This window comes from Ursus maritimus, unplaced genomic scaffold (genome assembly GCF_017311325.1).
Source record: "Ursus maritimus isolate PB19 unplaced genomic scaffold, ASM1731132v1 scaffold_5, whole genome shotgun sequence".
Taxonomy (NCBI): Eukaryota; Metazoa; Chordata; class Mammalia; order Carnivora; family Ursidae; genus Ursus; species Ursus maritimus.
The window spans coordinates 78,486,325-78,498,189 of record NW_024426663.1 but is presented as its reverse complement, the minus strand read 5'-3'; positions in this window follow the sequence as shown (position 1 = coordinate 78,498,189).

Below are 11,865 nucleotides of genomic sequence, written 5' to 3'. Positions count from 1 at the left end.
CCCCCCCCCCCCCCCCCCCCCCCCCCCCCCCCCCCCCGGGTGCTGGCCAATTTCTCCAGCACATTCTTGGCAGCGTGTTATTCTAGTCCCCTAGAGGTAGACCTTTCCCAGTGCCTTCCTGTTCAAGTTCACGGGCACGGGATGCAAACTCACAGTTGAAAGGAGCAGGTGGGCGAACTTGGCTGAACAAAGTTCTTTTCTTCCTCTACAAGAAGAGTGAAGGTCGGACCTTGGGCTCCTCACCAGTGCAGGGAGGGGTTTGGCCCAGCCAAATTCTCAACCGGAAAAAAAAAAAAAGAGCCCCTGCATTCCCAGAGGCTGGCCTCCATCTCAGGGACATGGAGTTCCAAGTTTCAAACTCTTCTCTGTGTTCATCTTAGAATTTTTGGCAAGGACTGGTGTCAGGTTTCCAGGACAGGAGGCCTCACACGTGTCACCAAGATGGCTCCAGGGTTCTCTGAGCTACTACCCTCGCTTGCAGAGATGGCCCTGAGGACAGAAACACAGGAAGCAGAAACACAGGCGTTCCTCTAAAAAAGAGCTTTTTAATGTACTTGGTGAATTTCTTCTTTATTGTATTGCTTTCCTTGATTGCAGTGAATCATGCTTTCATAAACATAAATGCAAAACAGTTATTTTAAAAGATAAGTCCCTGATTGGGTTATTTGGAGACTTGCCTAAGACGGAATATGGAGAAAGAGTTTGGAAATATCTTCATGTCTAAACAGATTCTGCCCTTTTTTCCATTGTGAGAAAAATGAAAGAAGCAAGAGTCAATCCTTGAGAATTCTTCTGTCTACTGACAGAGAACCTATTCTAGACAGACACAGGGACAGGAGCCGTTAGACTTGGCAGCCGACCAGATTCTGAAGGGCCTGGGTTTGGGTTTCCACCCTTATCCAGGGGGGTTGGTCCTGGGAGCCACTGTCCTCACTCCATCCTCCAGCTCAACCCCACACGCTGCTCAGTCAACGTATTTATTGAGCAGCTGCTACACGTCAGACACTTCTAGAATCCGGGGTTGTGATACAGGAGATAAAACGGACAAAAATCCCCCTCCCCATGGAGCTGACATTCTCATGAGGGAGACGGACAAGGACCACATACTCAGGATGCTACCTGCCGACAAGAGCTCTGCTCTGAAGACAGCTTGAGCTGGGAAGAAGGGAGGGAGACCACGTCGGGACCTGAGCGGGGGCACGGCATCATTAAGCAGATGTTCAGGAGCAAGTTCATTGAGAAAGTGACAGGAAAGTAAAGATCTGAAGAAGTGAGAGAGGAGACCGCAGGATTCTGAGGGAGGAGGGCGCCAGGCAGAGAGAACAGAATGTTCCAGAAACATTCAGGGAAGTGGCGATTCTGTGTGGGGGCAGTGAAGTGATGGGGGTGGGGAATGGCAGGAAGTGGGGGGAGGGGGCTGAGAGCAGAGGAGGTGTAGGACCCACCTGGAACGGGTTCCCCTCCCAAAAAGGTATGTCCACGTCCCAGGACCTGTGCACGTGACCTTATTTGGAAGAAGAGCCTTTGCTGACGTGATGAACTGAGGATCTCAAGATGACATCATCCTGGATAGCCAGGTGGGCCCTCCATCCAATTGCAAGTGTCCTTATAACAGACACACTGAAGGGAGGTGTGAACACAGAGGCAGAGATGGGAGAAACCCAGCCACCAGCCAAGGTCATCAGAGCCACCAGGTGCTGGAAGAGGCGAGGAAGCATCCCACCCAAAGGCCTTCAGCAGAGAGCGTCGCCCTGCCAACTCTTTGATTCCGGCCCAGTGAAACTGACTGGAGACTTCTGACCTCCAGAACCCTGTGCTGTCACCCGTTCTGTGGTGATTCGTTATGGCAACTGCAGGAAACGCATGCAGCACTGCAGGGAGCCAGCATGGTAATGGGGAGACCAGTGTGGGGGGCACTCCAAGACATAGCCACCCCCTGACTCCCAGGTCCATCAGGCCTGCCTATACCCAGAGTTTGCCGTGCTTACACACCACCTGGGTGTTCTTTCAATGTCTCTCCTTGTTTTAGTGTCAGTAAACTCATTTAAAAATGCAATATTAGATCACTAAATTAAACATAAAACTAAATCCGTAACCTGGATTGCCCGCATCTGGACAGGCAAGGCCCTTGCTGGGGTGGGGGGTGGGGAGAATCATGGGGAGGAACACAGGAACCAGCCTGGGACCTGGGCCTGACCACAGAGGGGACCCCTGGGAATGAATGGTCTGAACTGATATGAGCTTCTCCCTTGGACAAGGGACAGGCCAGGATTGATCCCAGTTTGATTGGGTTTTTTAGCTGTCCAGGTATAGAGTGAGGTGCACCAATATTTAGTTACAGATTGATTTTGCTTGGCATGTTTTTTAAATCATGTGCACACATGAATCTGACTTGAATTTTTTAAGACACGGGGAGTACGCAAAGGAATGGCCCCATGGGTACACTTGTCTCCCCAAGTTACCAGCGGCCTCTCCCGCTGGGGTGGGGTTGGTCTCTGCCTCTGACCCGGTGGTGGGGGAAAGGGTTTCAGTAATGGAATGGGGGGGCAGGGCAGCGAGTCCCTGGGGAGGTTGTAGGTTCAGAAAGTTGCCAGGTGCCAGTTGTAGGAGACCAGAATCTCCAGCCGTGAACTCAGAAGCGCAGGAATGACTACCAGTGACTTCAGTTTACCCCGAAGAGCTCCTCCGCGCCCTGTTTTATGCCCCAGGTGCCTAACCTGTAGGGTAAATCATAGACCACCAGGCCTTCCCCAGAGAGGAGCTCAAGATATTTCTTCCCAGGGTCCCCTCCCTGCAGGGTCATCTAGGGCTGGCTGTGTTCCTTTCCCCGAGGTCAGGCTCGTTCCTGATTCCTGGTTGGTGGCCCCTCCACAGAGCCCCTTCCTTCCCAGGTGTCTGATAATGGCCCTGCCGCTGCCATCAAAAGGCGGAGGGTGGTGGTAGCACCGGCTCTCCCCAGCTGGGGCACTGTACCGTCCCTCAAGGTTTTCCTACCCCCTTGCCACACCTCCACAGTGCTCCTTTATTAATGTGCTTCAGGAACCCTGTCCTCGGAGTGGTCTCTGGGATCCTCTTGTTCAGCTATGTGAGGAACACACAGATCACCCCCTCCTGGCCAGGAGAAAAGGGGACAGGGGATATCTGGCACGTAGGGGCGTCATGATTCCTCAAAGAGGAGCCAGTGGTGGTGTGTCCTAAGCACAGATGGAGGGCAAGGCATGGGAGCATCAAGTGGCTGTGACACCCAGTTGCTATAGCAACCACAACTCAGGGAACAGTACGGACCCTAGAGCATCATATGTCAATGTGGCCGGGTCCACGGACTGGTGCCATCCACGGACTGCTTGTTGCTGGTCAGAGATGAGAAAAGTTCAGGAATTTGGAAACCTTTGCAGCATTTTGGTCCAACTATGACATCCAAGTACATGCAAGTGTATGAGCGGTGTTCTTACTGCATGGGGCAGAAGGACCCGTCAGGGGCATTGTCAGAGTCACGCAGCGACATCCGTGCTGCGAGCACATCCTTGGCATGTCCAGCAGGACCGTGTCACCAGGTATGGGGTGTTACGATTATAGTCTTTGCTGTAACCTGAGAGTGTTTAAAATGTGGAATCCACTCCTTTCTTTGAAAGATAAGTTAAGTTCTGGGACGCCTGGGTGGCGCAGTCGTTAAGCGTCTGCCTTTGGCTCAGGGCGTGATCCCCGCGTTCCGGGATCGAGTCCCACATCGGGCTCCTCCGCTGGGAGCCTGCTTCTTCCTCTCCCACTCCCCTGCTGTGTTCCCTCTCTCACTGGCTGTCTCTCTGTCACATAAATAAAAATAAAATCTTAAAAAAAAAGAAAGATAAGTTAAGTTCTATAACCTATAGAATTAATTGTTGGGGCTACGACTAATGAGGAATTGGAGATACATTTTTAAAATTTTTTATTTAAATTCAATTTAGTTCACATGTAGTGTATTATTGGTTTCAGAGGCAGAGTTTGGTGGTCCATCAGTTGCAGATAACACCCAGTGCTCATCGCATCACGTGCCCTCCTTCATGTTCATCATCTAGTTACCCCATCCCCCACCCACATCCCTTCCAGCAGCCCTGTTTGTTTCCTGGAGTTAAGAGTCTCTTATGGTTTGTCTCCCTCTCTGGTTTCATCTTGTTTCATTTTCACTTCCCTTCCCTGAGGTTCTTCTGTTTTGTTTCTTTTTTTTTTTTTAAGATTTTATTTATTTAATTGACACAGAGAGAGAGACAGCCAGCGAGAGAGGGAACACAAGCAGGGGGAGTGGGAGAGGAAGAAGCAGGCTCCTAGCTGAAGAGCCTGATGTGGGGCTCGATTCCATAACGCCGGGATCACGCCCTGAGCTGAAGGCAGACGCTTAACCGCTGTGCCACCCAGGCGCCCCTGTTTTGTTTCTTTAAAACCATCACTTGTTCCACTTTAGACAAGAGCTTAAAATGAATATCTTGAGACTCACTTTGAAATTTCTACACTTGTTTCTGTCAACATACCTCTGCATGAGACTAGTTTCTCTGCCATTAAAATTACTAAATTTAATAGCCCTGGTCAATTCAATTTATCTAACAAATTAACAAGCAAGAAGCCAGTCCATTAAAACTTCAAAAATGGGACTCATCCTTGGGCTTCTTTTTGTTTATTTACAGTTGCAGAATGATGAAAGGTTATTAATGTAATTATGATATTTTTAAGATTTTATTTATTCATGTGAGAGAGAGACAGAGACAGAGAGAGCACAAGAGGGGGCGGAGGGGGTGGCAGAGGAGAAACAGACTCCCTGCTGAGCTGGGAGCCTGATGTGGGGCTCGATCCCAGCACCTGGAGATCATGACCTGAGCCAAAGGCAGACGCTTAACCATATAAAGAATATAAAGTGATTCTTTATATTAATCATCTATATATACTTTCAGTGAAATACACAGTTTTTGTCATTTTAATGGTTTTTTTCCCATGCTGTTTGTTCTAATTATATTTACTGACAAGTAATTTTATGTGATTGAATCTAATACTTTGTATGTCTTGTTCTTTCAATTTCTTTTTTAAAGTAAATCATTTTTATTGTATTTTATGTAACTATCAGTGGATTGAAAACATTTTCGAATGACCTTTCCCCACAGACATTTTGAGAAGCACCATTTGAGAAAGCATCCCCAGGGCCAGGGAGAAGTTTTGAGCGAAGAATGGCCATCTGGGAATGCAGGGGGAGGTTCTGGAGGTCTTGGAGGTCTCTTCATCTCCCTAGAAGCAAGGCGGATGTGGCGGAAAGCCATACCCAGGGCATGACTATGTGGGTCCCAGAATTGCAGTGACAAAGACTTGGCCCTGCTGGGTTCAGTGACACACCATGAGGGCTTGGGGAGAGGGATCCCCTGACACATAAAACAGGGTCATCGGACAGACACAAATGGGACGGAACTCTGAATCCCCAAATGCCCCAAACTTCCCTTGATACCACAGGCAGCCCAACTTGGGAAGTAGACCCCTCTGCACAAAATCCTCTCTTTTTTCCTGGGCACACCTGTCTCCTTCAGGCCCTGTAGCCCTCAGGACCACGGGGCCTTTTGGGAGTCACAGCCCACCACAAATATTTAGAGAGGTGCAGGGTCCGAGGTTGGAGGAGAGAGCCGTACTGAGACACGTTACTGCCAGACGGTAGGAAACTCCATGACCCCCACATCAGCAAAGTTTCTAAGGGTCCAAAGTAGAGATAAGTTGCTACGCCTTACACCACCTGCCAGGACAAAGAGAAGCAAAACCATTGGATTTTGGAGCCAATGTATAGCACCTCTGAGCTCCTATTCTGACCCGCTTCCTGAGTCGCCTTTGCTGTGAGCAGGGCCTGGAGTGGGAAGGAGTCTTCCCCAGCACACATGCCAGGGTCCTGGAGGAAAGCCATATGCTCTTCTGCCAACACAATTCTCCACTTGAAAACAAGTTCCTAACTTACAGCTGGGCCCTGGGAGAGCATGCCCACCTTGACCCTGGGGTAGCAAGTTGTACTGCATGACCCAAAAGGTCCATCAGGAACTGGGTGTTTTCTGCAAAAACAAATCACAAAATTGGATGTGCAGAACAGCCTTCCATCTTAAAATGGAAATGGTAAGCAAGCAGGTCTGGAAGGCACAGAGCGTAGGATGAAGCTAGGGTTCCTGCTACACCTGTCCCCACTGCCTCACTACATCTGCCCCAACCACTGTGGGCTCCTGGGGAGATCTGTCTCGTGATTGGGTAACAGAGTTCAAGGCCCTGCTCCATGCGTGGGTTCCACAGTAAGCCAGCACCAGTACCAGAAGTGACTGGTAGCCTCCCCTCCCCCAGCTGACAGAGAAAGAACATGCTGAAGGAAAATCTTCCCCATGGGCAGACCTTCAGGGGACTCACCTGGTTATCTGCTCTCTGTGGAAGGAAGTACGGCAGAGGCACAAACACTCAGACTCCTGGGCAGCGAGCAGCTAACAGGTTGGCTGGCTGGAAAGAGCCCCAAAAGGAGGAGATTGGAAATTTGGGGGCCCAGTGGTCTGGGTCACTTGAGATGGACACAGTGTGATGACATCTGTGTCCTGTGTGAACACCTACCCAAGGGCATCCACAGTAGAGGCTGCTCTCAGTAATCCAATGGACAAGTTAACCCACCTGCAACTGTCAGCCAGCTTCTCTCCCACCACCCACATGTTTCTTCAAAGAGCTATGTGATGTGGCCATGGTGACAGGGATGGAGGCGGTGCATGGGCTCAACAGCACAGACTTTGCTGCTCCAAGGCCGATCCGGCTACTGCCACTCCTGAGTGGCCAACCTGCCAACAGCAGGAGCTGGTTCCAAGGCCCCAGGATGGCACTGTTCCTTGGGGGGATTGGCTGGCCATTTCTTGGCCAGTTCATTACGTTGGACCCCTGCCATTATGGAAGAATCGCTCTATCCTCTCTGGCATGATGCACACTCCAAATGCATCCTTGCCTTCCCTGCCTGTAGAGCTTCTAGCAACACCACCATTGATAGACTCAGAGACCACCTTATCTACTGCATGGTATCCCACACAACACAGCCTCCAACCAATGGATGCATTTAACACCGAAGGTGTGCCAGTGGGATCCCCCATGCCCCATCACCAAGAAGCAGCTAGCTTGTGGGAGAGGTGGAAGAGCCTGCCCAAAGGCTCCATTGGGACACCATCTGGGGGCCAATACCTTTTGAGGCTGGAGTGCTGGCCTACAAAGTGTGTATATGCATCAAACTGATGACCGAAGATCGTGTCATCTCCCCCTTGTGCAGAATTCACACGTCTGAGAACCAGCAGCAGAAATGGGAGTGTTGCCCTTTAACCATTTCACTGACATCGTCCGACAGAAATCTTGCATTCCCTCCCAGTTATCTAACACTCTGTGCAAGCTTACGGGTGCTGGCATTCAGGGAGGGATACATTTATGGTTTCTACTACTGGAAGCTGAGAGTGCCCCCTGCCACGTGGGCTCTCCATTCACTGAACCAACAGGCGGATAGAAGGGGTCATGGTACTGGGCAGGGGATGGACCCTGAAAGACAGAAAGAAATTGGGTTGTTGTGGGCAGTGGGAGCAAGAAGGACTCCGTGTGAACCCAGGGCATTCCCTAGAGTGCCTCCTTGTACCCCTGGCCTAATAGTACTAGTCAATGGAAAGCATACAACCAATAAAGTTGGGCTCACTACGAAAGGACTCAGATGCTGCAGGAGTAAAGATTTGGAAAAGAATCACCAGATAAAGAATGCTACCTGGTTGGGGCGCCTGGGTGGCACAGCGGTTATGCTGGGAGCCTGCTTCTTCCTCTCCCACTCTCCCTGCTTGTGTTCCCTCTCTCACTGGCTGTCTTTCTCTGTCAAATAAATAAATAAATAAAAATCTTTTAAAAAAAATGCTACCTGGTCAAGGTACTGGCAGAAGGTAAGGGGAATGCAGAACAAGCAGTGGAAAAAGGAGCCCCGATGGTCAACACAGGTCTCCTGACCTGCACAAAGCAAGGCAGTCAGCTTTTTCTCCACTGTCCCAGCGCACACTTTTTTTCCTGTTATCACACATGAAAAACACTGGTGGTAGTAAGCATTTTAGGTTTCTGGTAGGACCAACCAAGGAACCAAATTCACCCCATAATAATGCTATAGCTGAGGGGTTGGCAAACTATGGCTCATGAACCAAATCCATAATGCCACCTGTTTTTGTAAATAACGTTCTGTTGGGGCACAGCCACACTCACTGTTTACGTATCGTCTATGGCTATTGCATCAAAGTCAAATACAATAAGAACAAGACGGCTCACGAAGCTTAAATATTCATTATCTGATTCTTTATTGAAAAAGTTGGGTTGGCAAGGAGGGGGAGAAAAAGGAACCCTCGTGCACTATTGGTGAGAATGTAAATTGGTGCAGCCAATTTGCAATTGGTGCAACATTATTGAAAACACTATGGAGGTTCCTCAAAACATTAAAAATAGAACTACTGTATGATCCAGCAATTCCACTTCTGGGTAATTATCCAAAGGAAATGAAAAACACTGACTCAAAAAGATGTGTACACCCCCATGTTCACTGCAGCATTGTTTGCAATAGACAAGATACAGAAGCAGCCTACGTGTCCATCAGTGGGTGAATGGATAACAATTTGGTCTATATACACGGAATATTATTCAGCTCTAAAGAAGAAGGATATCTTTCCATTTGCAACAATATGGATGGACATTGAGGGTGTTATGCTAAGTGAAATAAGTCAGAGAGAGAAAGACAAATATAGCATGAAGTCACCATATGTGGAATCTAAAAACAAAAATAAAAACAAAAAACCAAACTCATAGACACAGAGCACAGGTGGATGATTGCCAGAGGTGGGGGTGAGGTGGGAGAAATAGGTAAAGGAGGTCAAAAGGTAGAAACTTCCAGTTATAAAATAAATAAGTTCTGCGAATACAATGTACAGCATGGTGACTATAGTTAATAATACTCTATTGTACATTTGACAGTTGCTAAGAGTAGATCTTCAAAGTTTTCATCACGAGAAAAAAATCTGTAGCTACACATGGTGACTAGATTTATTGTGATGATTATTTCACAATATCCATATGCATTGAATATCATTATTTTGTACACCTGAAAATTATATAAAGTTATATGTCAATTATATCTCAGTTAAGAAAAGAAAGAAAAAGTTGGCCAATCCCTGCTATTACTACTGGGAATTTCTGGGCCCCCTGTGGAAACATAAAGTTTTCCTAGAATGAATAGATGCTGAGGCCAAAAAGGGTGGGATGTTTGAGATAGCCTCCATGTGCTCCTGCAGACCCACTCTCTGCTCACCTCCATCCCTATCCTGTATCTGTTCGGGGCAAACTCAAGAGTTCCCTGTTCCTCTGACTTCCAGCTGTGGGAGACATTCAGCAGGAGATTAGAGGCAGAGAGGAAAGTGAGATCCTTCCTGCAAGGTCAGCCTCCCACAGCCAAAGGTCACAGCTCCTCTTGGACGACCTTCTCCACATGGGCCTTCCAGTCTCAGAGTTCTAGAAGCTTCTCCCTCCCCTTAACCCTGCCAGGCCCAGGCATAGTAATGGGTCCCTGCTGTAATTAGCACCAGAGTCCTGCCGGCTGCTCCCCTCCACCCTGCCCATACCGCCACAAAGGATCCTTTTACAAAAATCTTCTCAAACTACCCAATTTGAAGATATCCTCTTATCCTGCAGGTACCCTGACTGTTACAAAACATAACTTGGCTTATTTTTTTCTCTAACTAAACTGAATTTAAATCCACCAGGTTTGGGTTCAATTTTAGTAGATTTCTGGTAACGTTCTCCATTAATTTAAGCTTTCACACTCACCTGCATCACAGACTCCCACCCCTGCTTTCCCTGGGGTTGTGTGGAAATAGAGTGACCCTATGATTGACTTGTAGGGCAGATAGTCCCGAGTCGACACCTGTTGTCTCAGCATCATTATTAATAGTGCCCCCTTCACTCCCAGAGTCCTGGTTTAGACAGTAAATGCTGTGATGACTCTGTATAAAAGGTGCTGGGTCTGCCTAGGGCACAATCTTATTCTTTGTCCAGACTCTTCAGCTGGCATCAGCCATACTCTGCCTTCTCCAGAGTGGCCCTGAGATTTCAATCCTTGCAGTTTCCAGTGGCATCCTCTTCCTCCCTCCTGACAGCAGAGCCTTCCCTGTTCTCTTTCTCTCCTCTTCTTCTGCCTCCTATTCTAGGCACTTGGGACTTATCAGTGAACAAAACAGGAAGGGAGACAAAAAGGCTCTGCTTGCAAGGATTTTTCTTCTTTCTCGTATTCTAAACAATGATTTCAAGGCTATGAACTTTCCTCTGAATACCACTTTTTATGCACTCCCCAGGTTTTTGTGTGGATGTTCTTAAACAGCTTCCTAGTCTTCTGCTCTAGGGTTATATAGAAGGGTTTTGCTTTTTATTTTCAAGATTTTTTATTTTTTTTTACTATGCTTCTGTAGTACTGGTATTCCATGGGTGTTCCTGACACCTTCTCTTATTTAGTCCTTACAACAGCTCATCCAGCTAGGGTACCATTCCCATTTCACATATGTGAAAACAGAAGTCCGGAAAGGGCCAGCAGTTAAAGTCCGTAGGGGTAGAGTAGGGATTCAACCCTACCTCAACAGGCTGGAAGCAGCACCGTCTCCCCCACCCTGAGAAGAACAGGCTCTCCTCAGAAAGACACTGCTGGGCAGCTGTTCTCAGCCCTGTCCTGAGCTTTGCACCTTCTCAGTGGGTGACAGCAGAGGGACGAGGCTGTCCAGTTGGGGATGTGCAGTCTCTCACTCTCAGGCTGAGATCCACCCCTCAGATCCCAATAGCAGCCCAGGGCCTGCTAGACCCTCCCTCTGGTGCAGAAGAGGGACAAAGATGACAGCAGGGAGACTCTCTATGGCCTTGGTCAGTCTGCCCTGTTGTCCCAAAGGCAAGGTAGGGTGACCAAAGCCAGGGAGGACTGGGCAAGTAGCCAGGGCCATTAGGTGGCCACTCTCAATATGGGCAGTGGGGAGAGGCGCTTTTCTGAGGGGTGACGTGAGCCAGTCCTCTGTGGCAATTTGGGCCTGTGGGGAGGCTTCCAGGCTGAGGGAACAGCAAGGGCCTGGAAGAGGGGACAAGGGACTTCTTGTGCTCACTAGAGAACGGAGTCATACCCCTGAGCATGGCCCCCGAAGTCTTTCACACTATCTCCTGGCCTCCTACTTGCTGTTTGTTGACATAAATGTGCACACATACACACACACACACACACACACACACACACACACACACACACACACAATTGCCCAGAAAATGCTGGGCCCTTCAGATAACATCCTGAACCAACATGGGCCATGTGTAGTTTTGGGGGTTAATGGAGCATGAGCCAACCCTGGGAGGTCGCCCCACCTGAAGGTCCAGTATCAGCACCAGCTGGTGGTTGCTTGGGCGGCCCAGCCCCACCGGATGGTTGCATGATGCACCGGGCCTCTCTGGCCCCTCTCCCCATCTGTTCAATGGGCGGATTGGCCCAGAAGGCCCCAGAGTCCCCATAGCCCGCCGCAGTCTGACTCACTCTGCAAACAAGTAACACACAGCTCATTTTCTGATGACAAGACGATATCGAAAAATTCTGTTATGCTGGGAGGGGTGACAGAAAGGCCATCTGGGCAACACCCGTCCCTAAGGCCAGTGATCATTCACTTCCCAGCTGTGTTTTTAGGAGAAAATAATTAAGGTCTGAATGCTGCCAACAGGGTGTCTCTGCGGCTGTCCTTGGCGGTGACCCCATGGAAGAGTCCCCCACTGATGAACCCCTCTTGCCCCGGCTGGAGCCCCACCTGTCGGTCCCTGCCACAGCCA